The 16,487-nt window shown below is 39.3% G+C and overlaps 1 long non-coding RNA gene across 1 annotated transcript; it reads left to right on the top strand.

Moving 5' to 3' along the window:
• The first annotated feature begins 1,040 nt into the window (after positions 1–1,040).
• On the top strand, positions 1,041–13,573 carry LOC140328949 (uncharacterized). The gene is made up of 3 exons (XR_011920370.1): positions 1,041–1,127; positions 12,678–13,013; positions 13,286–13,573. It is a non-coding gene; the product is annotated as an uncharacterized lncRNA (long non-coding RNA).
• Positions 13,574–16,487: the final 2,914 nt, after the last annotated feature.

Genomic DNA, 16,487 nt, shown 5'->3' on the forward strand with positions numbered 1-16,487 from the left:
CTCACAATGAGGATTTATACAGTAACTGACACCACGCTGCCTAATAATATGTTGAGACTGTTCCATTTGGAAAGCTGTTCATCTCAGCCTTTGGTAAATTTATGACCTTTTATATTGTGCTTTTTACTATTTTTAAAAAAAATTATCTTTAAATTGTGGCAGCATCCAGAACAAATGAAATGATTTTCTATTGAAACTGATGGGAAATCACGTTTCGGCTAACAAAGATTTCAGCTAACAAATGTGATTCCGGAACTAATTCCCTTTGTTAGCCGAAGTATCACTGTATGTAGCAGCAACAAAATGTTCACTTTGACCATTTTTGTTGGTTGTTGGTTAAAAGGTTGGTGCGTCAACAGTTACAATGATGTATAGCTCAATTGCTGAACAATTGCCTTTTTGCCACATTTGAAGCTAGCAGAATAATTGCAATGCTAATAAGTTCAACTGTTGATGATCATCACACAACAGCAATTTGTAACAGCCATAGATAACCATCTATAACCGCAAATAAATTGCAAGAGAGAATTCAAAGTTACTTGTTTTATTTACTAGTTTTGACAAACTACCTTAAAATGGTGATTTCTGTTTTTACTGGACTGGACTTTCTGTACCTAGGTATATGTTTAATAAAAAACATAATTAAAACCCGCAAAAGTACCAATTCACAGTCTTCTGTGATATATTGATCTGTTTTTTTTTTTTGAACAGGGTTTGCACATTTATGTGTTAACGACATTTATATATAAATATATATCAGCACCATAATACTATGTAGCCACTTTATGTTTTTATGTTTTGTGTTGGTATTTTTAGCATTACACTTTTTATTGACCTGATTACCCTTTGAGAGAAAAGAGCACTGCTATCAATAAACATTGGGACATCTTATGTTATTAATTAATAAATGCATTTCTTCAGGATAATGTTTTATCTAAATGTAATATACATTGAGTCTTTAAATAATACAGCTGCCAAATACACTAACCTTGTACTGTTACTTAATTCCATTATTTATTCTGATTTGTGTCTACATGGCAGAGACTTGAATATGATGGACGAAAGACTGATTCTCTTTATCAAGGTTATCCCAGACAAATGCAGCTTCCATTTCTTCATTGCAGAGGGTAAAGCAGACAGTAGTGGTTTATTCTATCTAATGTGTCTAGTTAAAAAGATGTTGAGAACCTGTGCTGAGAAAATTATGGGAATTTGCAATTCCACCCTTCCTTTGGAAATGCTAGTTACATGGTTATCATACTGTTCTTCTGACCTCATTATTTTATGACCTAATTTAAAAATGCAGCAAGTGAAATCAGCGTCCCTGACATGCATTACTGAAAAAGTTTTTAAGACTTTAAATCTGCAAGAATGCTAGACAGCTAGCAGCCTTAAAAATAGAATAACAAATAAATAATTAATTTGATAACTGGGGATGTTGGTTAGCATATTGGTCAACTGAATATTTTTTTCAATAATTGCAAAAATTATACAAAGCAAAAAAAAGCATAAAAAAACTCCACAATTGTATTCTTCCTTTCCTACAAAAAATAAATTTCTAAGAACATTTAAAATATTAGTAGTAGCCCTAATGTATTTTTTTGTTTCAGTCATACTAGGTCATTGATGTTGTTTTCAGCCTGTTATACTTATGTATGCTCTAATGTTGTTTCTATATTTATCTTTTTATTGAAGCAGTATACTAAGCTCCAGGACTGTAGTGCAGGACTTGTCATAATTCTTCTTTTTGGATTTTAGATTTTTGTATTGTCGACTGCTTCCCCACTCCCACCCCCTCCACAGTGACAAAATTATCTACTATAACCCTTTACCTATTATCTCACCCAAAACAAACGTGTAGTTAATTTATTATTAGGAGGAGAAAAAAAGGATTAATACCTTTCCCTCCATATATATATATACAAACACTTCTTCTATTTAGTGATTCCATCCTAAAAAAAACAACAAACTGTGACCTGTGAGTTCTCATCCAAATCATATGTCAGTGATATATGGAGAGAGAGAAAAGAGCCTTCCATACTTCATCTTTTAACAATTTTTCATTCCATATTGTTTCAATCTTCATTACTCCCATAGTCTTGGGAATGCAATAAGGGTTCACCTTTCTTTTCCACTTTATCTTATGCTTGTAACACTGCGTATTTTCCTATTTTTTTCCTATTTTTACTTTATCTAATTGTAGCATACCTTTAGTGCCACTCAGTTAAACATGACATATATACCTAAATAATCTTATCATATTACATATAACATCGACAACACTAAAACACAAAGACCAAAGAAAGGAGGGAGGACGGAGGGCAGGCTAACAATCCCACATATGAAAAGGGAACATATGTTACAACCTAATTAATCAATGATGTAACTATATGGTCAACATTGACCGATCCCAGCCATTATTCATGTAATGCTCAATCCTTGTTGACCATATTTTTTTGGAATTTAGGAACGGAAGCAGTCAATATCGTTCTCATCTTTTCATTCACTAGAAACCGGGACATTTTATTCTTAACTTGTTGCACATTGGGGATTTTAGACGACCATGCTTTAGCCAAAACCATTTTGGCTGAAGAGAACAGATACATTAACAATTTAAAATAACCATTAGTACAGAACAATGGTTTCAAACACAGATGTGCCTCTGCCATTTTTTATAGGAAATGCGCAATCCACTCCAATCCAATCCAAGTCCTATTTGACATACTCTCATCCAAAATTTTTTAGGACACTCCCACCATATGTGAGAGAGAGTTCCTGCTGTATTACATCCCCTAAAGCATTTAGCCATACAGGTCAGCTGAAACTTAGCAAGTGCAGATAGGACCATGTACCATCTTAACATTAGTTTATAATTAGTTTCCACCACTGAAGCGTTAATGCTACTATCGGCCACTGTAGACCATATCTGATTCCAATCTTCCTGTTCCAGTAATATGCCCATATCTGCCCATATTTGGATATATATATCACTGGATAAGGGGGGAGAAGACAGCGCTGCGTAATATGTTGGCGCTATATAAATCCCGTTTAATAATAATAATAATAATAATAGGAGGGACACCAGAATGAAAACAGGAAGATAATGACAAGGGACTAGACCTCCAAACTGGGGAGAGGGAAATGGTCACCACCTACCGAAACTCTAAATCTAGCCCTGACTCCTGTCAATATGAATAGACCCTGAAGGTGGGAGGATTTATACACCAGAACCTAGACCCTAGGAGCCCTGAAATGCCCTAGGAGTAGTCACAGGGTATGAGACTACTGGTTCCTTCCCAGATGAACGAACCAGCTTTTCCCTGAGGCCTAGTAACAACAAGCAAAGGGTAAAAACCAAAATACAAAGAGAAGTAAACTTATCTTCAATAGAAAATGGATGAGCAGGAACTCAGGAGAGGACCATACACCAGCTCTTCCACCTCCAAGCAGAGAATATCAACCACATGACCTGAAGAGTAAGGCCAGGCTAAATAGAGGAATAGTAATGATAACAAGCTGCAGCTGAGACCAGAGGTGTGGTCATAACCAACAACAACACTGAAACAGGTGAAAGCAAAAAGACAGATAACCTCACGTGCCAGTCTCTCAGATCTTCTAACCTCAGTCACGGGAGGGACCGTGACAATATAAGATGGTATTGCCATACTTTTCTGAACTAAAGTATTATACAGAGCTGATAAAACTCCTTTTACCTTCGTACCTTCTGTACACACAGTCTCTCAAACCACGTCATATTCTAAGTTCCAGCTGCTAATCTCTGCCTAGTTTGTATGAAATGCCTGATCTGAAGATACCTAAAAAGTTCCTCCTGTGGGGCTTCATATTTTTCTCTAATCTCACTAAAAGAAAGAATCCCTGCCAAGTTAGTAAAATGACAAATTCTATATAGGTCCTTTTCTACCCACCAGGAGAAACACCTCGGTTCCTCCAGACCAGGGGGAAACAAAGGGTTCCCAATTATAGAGCTTAGTGAGCTATAACCAGACATAAGGCCCCCCATATGTTTAATAGAATCCCATGTTTTTAGTGTATGTCTTAGTATTGGGTTGGTAATATGGTGCCATTGTACTTCTGGAATCCAAAGTAATGTTTCTACTGATATTGGTGCCACCACTGTTTTTGCAATGGAAACCCATTTAGAAATATTTTTTTTAGGTATGATATTGTAAGAAAGGAGTAACTTGGGCAGCTTTATATTATGAACTCAAATGTGGCACCGACAGGCCGCCCAAATTCCTGGATCGATTTAAAGTATGTCCAGGGACTCATGGGCGTTTTGCCCCCCAAATATATTCTAACATTTTACCATGTGGCATTTTTAGGACATGATTAGGCATAGCTAATGGAAGAACTCTTATAGAATATAAGAATGTTGGTAGCCTGGACATCTTTATGGAAGCTATATGACCCAACCATGAGATTTGATAGCATTTCTATGTTTCTAATAAACGAGGGTGTTTCACCAAATCAGGGATATTAACATTATACAAAAGAACATATGATGGGGGGATATATATACCCAGATAGCTAAGTCTTTTTGACTCCCAGGGAAGGGAGGGAAAAGATTCTTTAAGCAATTTTACCACTTCCATTGATAGATTATTATTAAGAGCCTTACATTTTGAGCTATTTAACTGAAGCTCCGAGAAGACCTGAAAACCTTCCATTGCCTTCATCAAATAGGGCAAAGTTACCATTGGATTCCTCAGACTTAAGAGGATATCGTCTGCAAAAAGGCAGAGTTTATGTTGTTCCCTATTCATCTCTATACCCTGAATGTCAACATGATTTCGAATGGCTATAGCCAGGGGTTCTACTGCCAGTGCAAAAGCAGTGGCGACAGTGGGCAACCCTGCCTAGTGCCCCTGCCTATTGTATAAATGCCTTAGGGGAGTCATACAGTGAGGATACCCATTTACAAAAGTTTGATCCAAAGCCGCATTTGTTTATTAGTGATATTAGATATGGCCATAATACTAAGTCAAACACTTTGCTTATAACCAGGCTCAGCAAAAAAGCTGTGGTCTTATTTTGTTTACCTTGTTGGATTAGATGCAATATCTTCCTTATGCTGTCCCCCGCTTGCCGTCTGGGTATAAAACCCGTTTGGTCAGCCAACACTAAATCGCCTATACCACCTTCCATCGGGACTCAAAGATTGTCGCCAAAATCTTTGAGTCCTAATTAAGAAGAGAGATCAGCCTATAATTATACCAATGCATCACATCGGTAGAAGGCTTTGGTAACATATGGCTGCTTCCAACATGCTTGAATCAAGGGCTTCCCCCTTCAAAATCCCATTCAATGTCTCCACCAGGTAAGGTCCTAATATTTGCTGGTATTTTTTATAATATACCGCTGTGAACCCATCAGGTCCTGGTCTCTTATTGGGTTTAGGATCCCCAATAGCTTTGGCCACTTCTGACAAAGTAATAGGGGCTTCCATAATTTCCAGTCTACTAGCGGTAATTTTTGAAAGGTTTATAGACTGAAAAAATGTTTCGAGAGCTCTCTTATCAAAAGAACAAGGGGTTTTTGCAGATGTTTATAAAATTCCTGCAATATATACATTGGATTACTAGTGGGTTAAATCCCATTGACCCTAGGTCTATATGTATTTGGGCGTCTTTCTGAGTACCTCAGCCTATTTCCAGCAATAGATGCTGTACAGAAAAATATGTGTACTCCATTTCTTTAGGGTGTAATTCCCTCCACATATCTGATAGATTTTCAGATTTTTCAGATCTAACCAGATCCAGCAATTTATTTGATATTGTAGCATCCCCAGATACAAAAGAATCCATAGATGTTTTGTTCTTATCCATACTTGGTATTAGTGGAACATTTGTATTACCACACATCATCAAATAGCCTTGTGCATTTTTGTGCAACAAAGTCATCAGCTGTTCAAAAAAACGCAATTGATTATCATTGGGAGCATAGTAGGACACCAATGTCACTTTAGCGTACTTTTAATGTTCCAACCAATATTAAATACCGGCCATCTTCATCCACCACTCCTCTGTCCAGTTGAAATGACACTGTTTTCCTAAAACCAAAAAGCACCCCTCTACGTTCTACTGCTGCATTAGTCCAGTAGGATAGGCCGCATGAAAATATTTTGGACAGGAAAAAGCAGAGAAGTGTGTCTCTTGTAGACATATTACATCTGCTTTATGTGTATGAAAGTAGTGAAATGCTTGAGATATTTTAACTGGGGAATTAAGGCCTTGTACATTAAAAGAGAGTATTGAGATTACCATTTCTCAATATTTTCCAAACACTTATTCATACGTACCCTGTTCCTGTCGCAAACATTTGTACAGTATGCCGCCTGCCCTACACCAAAAATAAAAGGGGGAAAGATACAGACTAAGACAGGGGAGACACCAGACAAACAAAACACTAGACACATCATTTATACGTCCAAGGTGTGTAGAGCGGAGACCTGCTCTCGCACTGCATCCACCCTCTCTGATAATAAAAAAAAGGCAAAATAAACAAGAGAAGACAGAATTTTTTCTGTCGCCCCAAAAATGTTATCAGTCATAACCCCCAATTAAGTGGCGGCAGGTATCCCTGGTGACGTGCAAGGATGAGCAGTGACTTCTACACCAGGACCAAGGCACAACAATAAATACTGAATAACATCAAGCAATTCTCCAAGTGTTTAACTAGCTAAAAAAAATAAAAAATTTTCTCCAAATAAGTACAAATAAGTACTTCCAAGTATCCCAAGTAAGCTAGTAGATTTGTATCCAGGCTTATCAGAACATTATATCTATTTAAAAAGAAGCATACATTATGGGCCAACATTATTTCCATAACCCCTAAAAAAAACATAAAAGCAAAAAATTTATTAAATAATATATGTTGCTCTGAGAGAATCTCAGGCGTTTAAGTGAATCTGTGGCCTTACGCTCCTTAAGCTGCGTACACACTGCCAATTTTTGTCGTTGGAAAGGATCTTTCACGATCCTTTCCAACGACAAGGGAGTGCACGATGCATGAACGGTGCTGTACATACAGCACCGTTCATGCTCTATGGAGAGGGGAGGGGGAGAGCGACGGAGCGGCACCCTGCTGTGCGCTCTCCCCTTCACTTTCATTACGATCGGCTGTCATCCATCGTCCGTGGATCCGGCAGGTCGGTCGTCCGGACGATGGACGACACTGACTGTACACACGGCAGATTTTCGCCCGATAATTGGCCGATGCCGATTATCGGGCGATAAAAATCTGACGTGTGTACGTAGCTTTAGTCCTCTTTTGCTGGTGTACTTCAGATATTCGTGATATGAGGATTAGGATTTTCCACATGGCCTGATTTCTCATATTGATCACATCTCATAAAGACCCATTTCATGAAACTGATTTCTGGCCTCCTCTGGCAAAGAGATGACTTGTAACTTGCCCCCATATATAAATAACAATTAAAAGGGGAACCCCATCTGTAAGGGATCTGCTGGTTCTGTAGCATCTGGAGAAATAGTATCATCTCTCTGCGACGCAATATCATTACTGGAGCCAAGTCCATAAAAGTTGGTAATTATGACCTTGAAAAACAAGGGGCTTCTTCTTTCTGGCTGCCTTCGTTATCAGATCTTTAACATAAGGGTAATGCAATTTAGCCACAATATCCCTTGATGGACCATCAACTTTTGGTGTTACTAATGTGTGGTCTGCATGATCCAATTCTAACTTTTCCACCGCTATCTCAGGACATATTTCACCAAAAAGGGCAATCACTGTTGTATTAAGATCAATTACACTTTCTGGTAAACCACGTATACGAAGGTTAGAGTGGCGGGCCCTATTCTCATAATCCTCCATTTTATGATGTAAAAGCTCTACCTCCTGTTTTAAATACTCAATATACTCTTCATGCCCCTCTAGGACAGTGGTAACATCATCTACTTGCCCCTCTAGTTTTACTGTACGCTCGCCCAACTCTCTTAGCTTCTTTGTAAAATGCTCTGTAGTTTTTTTGGTAGTACTTTCCATTGCCATATTCAACATTAATTGAATTTTTTCCAAAAGGCTTTCTGGACCTGAAAACTGATGTTGCACAACTGATGCTGGTGTTGAAGGCAGGCTTCCTGTATACAACTCTGGTTCACTGGAGCACTTCTCTCCTGACACATGTGGGGGGAGGAATCTGCCATCTTGGCTTTCCTGCATGTTGAGGCTGCCTGTGTTATCACACGCTGCTGCTGGCTCTTACCATGGGTCGGCATCTGCGTTCTCCTACTGCAAGCCTCTCTTTACATTGCTCTTCACTCAGGGAGCCCCCCGGAGCCAGAACCGCCGCCTGATGTGACCGCTACAGCCTTGTTCATCCCGGTGTTGAGAGGAGCCGTCTCCAGACTCTAACATCCACCTGGTCCACGCATGCGCCCTCTGCTGGGGATGATCAGATTTTGGATTTTTTTTACCTATTTCCTTGTTCAAGTGACTCCATGCACTAGCTAGGAAAAAACACCTATGTTATCATTATTCCCACTGACCACCAATGTAAGAAGCATTTTCTCTTTCTTACATGTGGGGGGTTAGTAAAAGACTAATATGATTCTTACATTAGTGTTAGAAAGAAGAATACCTCTATCTAACATTGGTGTCAGTAGGATGAAACATGGCTCCTAAAAATATAGTCAGGAAGAATGTCCTTAACAAAAGTGTAGAGTTATGAGGATGCCCCTTACAGTGTTGGGTAATAGAAAAAAATTTGCAGTTTTCCACTGCCCATCAATGTAAGAGGCACTTTTCCCCACTGGTTACCATAGTAAGGGGCATCCTTTCACTGACCACCAATGTATTTAACATTTTTTCCGCTAATCACCATTATGGCATCCTTTTGCTCATTTTCACTATCAGTGTAAGGAAATCAATGACAATTTATATAGAAATTGCTAATGTAAAAGACATTTTTTCACTGACAACCAGTAAAGTAAAAGGCATTTTTTTCCCAAAGACCATCAGGGCAAAGGCATTTTACTGACTGCCATGTAGAAGAACACCTATAATTCCTTAAATGTTCGTGGTCAACTAGGAATAGGGTCAACTAAATTGTAAGTAATTTCAGCAAGAACATATTTTTAACCAGGGTGGCCCCTTTTGCTTTAAAATAAATTGCAGTCGTTTCCCTTATTTGTTATCTAGTGTTCAAATGGAGTGAGTCTGATTGCCATGTACCCTCTCAACGTCCACTTGCCGTGGACTCTCAACGGCTATCAATGCATAGCTTGACTATAAAAAATGAACCTTCTGTGGGGAGGCTAAGCAGAGCATACCTTTAAGTAAATGCCATACCACATAGACCTTTAATATTTATTTTTTAAATCCTTATATCCCATGTATTTTAAAGAAAAGTAGAAATATACAAAAATAATAGCAGTAAATCTTGAAGGCCTGCTCTATTCTTACTTTAAGTAGTAACTTTAATTGGTAATATGTTTGCAGTTTACTTCCACCCCCCACCTACAGCTTCTCCCTACCTAATTAAAAAAGAAAATTCTGGGGAGAATACTTTTCTATAACACTGGTCAACAAACATTTTCCTGCCAAACAGATTAAAGTCATATTAGGTTATGTTTGATGCACAGATTCCAAATATGGTATTGGTTTTGCTGGATTGGCCCCAGTTTTTGAAATAATGACCTCAATAATAACCTCATAGAAAACTAATGTAACGTGAAAATTAAGCAAAATTTACCTAGATATGCCTACTTATACAAAATTAAATTTTTGAAATACCTAATGTCAATATATTCTATATTCAGTATATGTACAGAACTAATCACAAATAAGTAATTGAAAAACTCAGTTTGTATGATTTCCTTTTTATGCTGATGATCGGGACAATCACGTTGAAGGCTCCAACAGTAGTCTGCCATCATGTGTCTATCCCATCTGCCCTGATACCTTTCTTCCATCATCTTTATATCTGGATGGAACCTCTACCCTTGTTCCTCACTGAAATCGCCAAGGTTTTCTGAAAATTTTAGCAAAAAGCTATGGATATTGTGTACCTTTATGCTCATAGTAGCACCCTAATTTTTAAAGTTTAAGAACAAGTTTTGTACCAGTTCTTCATAATTTTGAGCTTTATGGTTACCCAAGAAGTTCTTGACAACCATGATATAGCTGTGCCAGGCAGAAGCTTCAGTATCAGTCATGTAACTTGTGAAATTTTAATAAATTATCAGTTTCCAAATCGGGGGTCCATCAAAGATTTCTGAGAAATTCTTTTAATTTTTCAGTACTTAATCCAGAGAAGAATCTACAAATATATTTGAAGCTATCACTGTCCTTGTTCATCGTTCAGTCTCAATCTTCATTGAAATATGGTAGAAGTGTCACTTCTCCTGTTCTATAAACCGTTATTTTAACTTCTGGTCTCAGACAGTTCTTTTCTTTTAACCTGGATGCTAAAAGTTCAGATGCTTGTTTTGACAGACTTAAGTCATGTATTAAATCATTGAGCTCTTCTGAAACTGCTGGTTTGATGAAACACTTCCTTCATATTCACTTCCACTGCTAACTCCTGGATTACACTCCAAACCCTGTATATCCTCCATGTCAGATACAGGAATATCAGGGAGTGTACTAAACACTGGTCTGGGAACATCAGCATCATGCTGCACAGGTCGTCTTGCTGATTCCAAATCAGGGTACTCCCACTTGTTTTTCTTGTAACAATTGAAACCTTTGGTTTTCCTATTTAAACTTTTTATTTCTGTCTTTTCATTTTATGTTCACCTTTGAAACATCACAAATTATGCTGAAGCTGCATGTTTCTGAAGTAGGGCAGCACTGGATCAATATTTGCGTGCTTTTGAAACCTGAATCTGTTGAGCATGTCACCTCATATTAATCTGTTGCATTTGTGTTGCCAGTGCATCTGACAAAGCAGTCTCTCAAATCTGTCTGTTTCTAATGGGTGCCCTGCATAGTGTGTGATCCATCTGAACTGAGCGATTCCAAACAAGCAATTCATTACTGCTTAAAATATTAAATTATACAATACATATGGTATTGTGCTACCCCTTTCAAATGAAATTTTATCTATCAGAAATAAGACACACAAAAATATTTATCATCAAAAATTCTCTTATAGTCAGGTAACTTGGCAAAGTTTAGGTGTCACAGATTCCCGCAGGTCTAGGGCATCTGTGCCTTCTTCTGGCTCACCCTCCTGGCAGGCATCTGAATAACACCTGCACACCCTCTGCTGGTGGGATTGGTATCTGCGGCTCACATGACCTACACTTATCACCTGACATCCCCTTTGGGGAAGCGACCTGGCAACAGGAAGTTGCCTGGACAAAGGAGTTTATTGTGGTTCTACTCCCGAGTTTCTACAGCTCCAGTGCCTATACAGCAATACAGTGCATATTGTTCCTGTGCTATCCATCCACCTACCCTGGCTTGTTTCCTGACATCCCATGTTTGCTGCCTGTCCTGACCTTTGGCTTGTTTCCTGACTACTCTTGTTTATTGCCTGTCCTGACCTTCGTCTCGTTCGACTACTCTTTCGGATTTTGCTCTGGTACTACATTGTTGTTTCCTGTCAGTCGGCTGTCACCTGCCTTGGTGGGCATGGGGGCCGCAACCTGGCAGCAGTTGCTGCACAACATCCCCACCTCTAGAGGCTCTGTAGAAGACCAAACTACTGCTTAGACCCTGCGCCCAGTACACGTCCCGACCCACTGGGTTGGTGGCACAGTGGGTCCACCACTTTGCCCTGTGGAGCCTTGACATTAGGAGCTTACTTATATCAAAAAATTATCCCTCCTGCTTTGATCTTATCTTTTTAGTTGGAAAACAAAAAAAAAAAAGGCTGGCTAAGCTCTTGGCAGCAAAACTATCAAACTTATACTATATAAGTTTAGGTATTGGGTACTAGAGGCCAAAGTCAAAACAATTTTTAACATTTAAGTTGAATAGGGTTGAAACCTGTGACATTTTTGTCTCATCTTACCACTAGTGTGAATTTAGTATTTGTAATGACGTTTTTTAAGACACGCACAAAACACTTACTCAGTCTCTCGGGACACTTATAAGTAAAAATCATCTTTTCAGTAAATTGACCTTTCAATGTAGTTTTACTGTAACCTCTCTTGATTATAGGGTGGTGTAAACATATTCCAAAAATGTATGTTTTTCTGTGCTTATTTTAGTTTATTTTGCCAAAAATAAGTGATATCTGATACTTACAGATTAGAGCCCATTCAGACCGATGAGTCCATTATGGCACACTAATGCCCAGTGCAGTGTTTTACTGGGAGACTATGTAAGCTACCAATTCTGACCTACTTCTAAATAACGCAGTTTACCTGGTTGGTGTTCTGCTTTTATTCCATTCTAATTCACTGACCCAGAATGAGCATGCAGCTCAAGTGTTTAGCTAATTTTCACATAACTTGTCACAGTTTTCTGCAAGCTTGTTTTAGGTGAATGAAACTACTGATACCAAAAAATCAGCTTTGCATCCAGGCAGGTAATAATAATTGGTAGGTTTGCTTTAGAAGAAGAAAATACTCTTTTCTCTGATAAGTATATTTAAATGCTTGGAAAAGGCAGGCAAGTTGTTTTTTTTTTTGTTGTTTAAGAGAGCTTGCATAGCCTGATCATTGTACTAATTTTGTTTTTTACAGTGCGTGACAAATTGCCACTTCAAAGCACAGATAAAACAGAACTGACTGAACTGCATCAATGAGCTCTTGCATGCCTCTATTCTGGAAGTTTTATAGCTCATAGCATAGATGTGATCAGTTTATATGATGTGCCACACGGGAGGGAATTTGTATGTCTGTCATGTGGTAATCCCTATGTGATGTTCTATAATAGGATTCAGCTGCAAAGGTCAGTGGCACAGAGAAGAAATACAGACATGGAGGTGTAAAAGTAAAAGTGAAGAAAAAAGAATTTAGGAATTCCCTAGAAAATCTCTTAGCATGAAAGCTAATGGTCATACAGCACTCAATACTAATGTGAGTAAAAGTGTTCAGCCAGTCTATGTAGTTATGTAATTTACAGTGTATTGCTCACCCGCTACTGCAGTAAAGTAGTTGCTATTTAGAGCTTTTTCATAATTTGCATATTTTCTGTTTAAAAATCATATGGTTTCCTAGACTTGCCTAATAATTTGTAGGCAGTGAAACAGCCTGCATTTATGTTTTAATTAAGCTTTATTTAGTGTTAAAGCATTTTTTTTACACTACGCAATTTTCACCTCTCTATGCCCCCCTGTCCCCTTCACCAGATCACCTACTTTTAGTGGATGTACCATACCTGCATTGATGGGTGTGACATCACCATCCTTCCAGGTAGAATCCTGTGAAATGCAGAGAATGTGAAATCTCACAAGAACATACTTGTTCATTGCAAGAGATTCTTCTCACAAGATTGCAGCTGCTCTTTGTTCCACTGGAATATTTCCTGAAAGACAGTGGTACCTAAGGTAAGTATGATTAATTTTCAGGTATACAGTTAGGTCCATAAATATTTGGACAGAGACATTTTTTTCCTGGTTCTGTACATTACCACAATTAATTTTAAATAAAACACCCAGATGCAGTTGAACTGCAGACTTTCAGCTTTAATTCAGTGGGTTGAACAAAAAGATTGCATAAAAATGTGAGGAACTAAAGCCTTTTTTTTAAACAATCACTTCATTTCAGGGGCTCAACAGTAATTTGACAAATTAAAAAGCTGAAAATAAAATGTTCATTTCTAATACCCTGAAAACCCCTTGCTGGCAATGACAGCCTGTAGTCTTAAACTCATGGACATCACCCGATGCTGGGTTTCCTCCTTTTAATGCACTGCCAGGCCTTTACTGCAGCTGCTTTCTTTTGCTGTTTGTTTGTGGGCCTTTCCGTCCGAAGTTTAGTCTTCAACAAGTGAAATGCATGCTCAATTGGGTTCAGATCAGGTGACTGACTTGGCCATTTAAGAATATTCCACTTCATTGTATTATGAAACGCCTCCCAATCAATTTGACTGCATTTAGTTGGATTTGAGCAGACAGTATGTCTCTGAACACCTCAGAATTAATTTGGCTGCTTCTGTCCTGTGTCACATCATGGATAAACACTAGTGTCCCAGTGCCACTGGCAGCCATGCACGCCCAAGCCATCACACTGCCTCCGCCATGTTTTACAGATAATGTGGTATGCTGTGGATCATGAGCTGTTCCCCACCTTCTCCATACTTTTTTCTTGCCATCGTTCTGGTAAAGGTTGATCTTGGTTTCATCTGTCCAAAGAAGTTTTTCCAGAACTGTGCTGGCTTTTTTAGATTTTTTTTTAGCAAAGTCCAATCTAGCCTTTCTTTTCCTGAGGCTTATGAGTGACTTTCACCTTGCAGTGCACCCTCTGTATTTACTTTCATGCAGTCTTCTCTTTATTGTAGACTTGCATATCGATACCCCTACTTCTTGGAGAGTGTTGTTCACTTGGTTGGCTGTTGTGAAGGGGTTTCTCTTCACCATGGAAATGATTCTGCCATTATCCACCACTGTTGTTTCCATGGACGTCCAGGTCTTTTGGCATTGCTGAGTTCACCAGTGCTTTGTTTCTTTCTCATGATGTACCAAACTGTTGATTTTTTCCACTCCCAATATGGTAGCAATTTCTCGGATGGGTTTTTTCTGTTTTTGCAGCTTAAGTATGGCTTGTTTCACCTGCATGGAGAGCTCCTTTGACGGCATGTTGTCTGTTCACAGCAAAATCTTCCACATACAACCAGCCCCCTCCCCCCTCAAATCAACAACAGGCCTTATCTGCTTAATTGATAATGACATAACAAACAAATTGCCCACACCAGCCCATGAAATAGACTTTGAGTCAATTGTCCAATTACTTTTGAGTCCCTGAAATGAAGTGATTGTGTAAAAAAAGGCTTTAGTTCCTCGCATTTTTATGCAATCTTTTTGTTCAACCCACTGAATTAAAGCTGAAAGTCTGCAGTTCAACTGCATCTGAGTTGTTTCAATTACTCTGGATTGGTTGGACACTTGCGCTGAAGGCTGGGAGCGAAACAGGGTATGCCTGTCCCCAGTGGGAGAGAAAGTTAAGTTAAAGTCTCCCCCTACTATCAAAAAGGTGTGGGCGAGATTTTGAAGGCGGGACAATACTCTACTGATAAAGGGTATTTGGTTGGCGTTGGGGGTGTAAATATTGCACAATGTAACAGAAACGTCCTGCACCGCGCCATTCAGAATAATATATCTCCCTTCAGAATCTATAATAGAGCGGGACAGGGTGAATTTAAGGGAGTCCTTTAAGAGGACTGCCACACCGGCCTTTTTCTTGCCCGGGGAGCTAGCAAGATACCTTTGAGAATATAATTTGGAGGCAAAGTTAAGGGTACCAGAGTTGTCAAAGTGGGTCTCCTGCAGGAAAACAATATCTGGGGCTGTGTGCTTAAACTCCCCAAGGGCTAGTTTAAGTTTCTTGTTAGAGTTTAAACCCCTTACATTAAATGATAGTATTTTAACAGCCATATAAAGTTCTAAATAAGCAAGATCCCATATCCAAAATCAGCCGAACACAGCCAACTCCAATAGATGGCCCGTGCGCTAGTATCCATATCCAAAATCTGATCTTTGGCCTGTCACATTCAAAGAATGGGAGAGGGTAAACAAGGTCATAAAACACCTTCATAACATTAGAAAATGAAACCCAGGAAAAAAGAGAACAACCTGTAAACCAGAAGGTGAATACTCGCCTAATGGCAAGTAGGGAGGAGTCAGCATCCGCCGGTCCCGGCCACATATTAAAAAAGGGCAGGGAACAAAGGCGCCTGGCAGATGCATGAGTCCGCCTAGAGGGGCCATGGACCCAGAGGGCCAGAAAACACCAATCAAAAAATCCCATGAACCACAATATGGTGTCGGCCAGCGCCGAACACAGATAGAAACGGGCTATTGGGGTGGGGAGCAGGGCCGCCCCCCCAAAAGCATCCAAGCAATTCGATAAACAAGCTGAAACCTACATATGGCAATGCAGTAGGACAGGACAGGTGTAAAACCAGCTATATATCAAGCAGAAAACATAGTGAGTTGCATCAGGGTAGGGACCTGAGAGCTAATAATGTAATGAAATCCAGAATGAGTCCAGATATAAAAGATATTAGACCTGGCCACCGCATGGTGGCGATCAGCAAAGAAGAAATAAGCATTTTATATGTAAAACCTGTAAGGAGTGTGGAGTAGGCTACTTCAGCATTGCAAACAGAGATATCTCAAAAAGGGCACTTAGCGTAAGAGCTGTCCAAGTTCTCAGTGGTGAGGAGTGGAAGGACGGTCTTGTGGGGATGAAGAACCGCGATGGTTGCCCCTGGATCTTTTCCGGGGAGCCACTGTTTGCCAAGGTGGGGAGCGGGGCCGTGCTAATTCCTTCTGTTCCCATCCCGGGAGTTTCGGGCGAGGTATCCCCAGCGTACTGCAGAAGGATGATAAG

The sequence above is a fragment of the Pyxicephalus adspersus genome, chromosome 4 (genome assembly GCF_032062135.1).
Source record: "Pyxicephalus adspersus chromosome 4, UCB_Pads_2.0, whole genome shotgun sequence".
Lineage (NCBI taxonomy): Eukaryota > Metazoa > Chordata > Amphibia > Anura > Pyxicephalidae > Pyxicephalus > Pyxicephalus adspersus.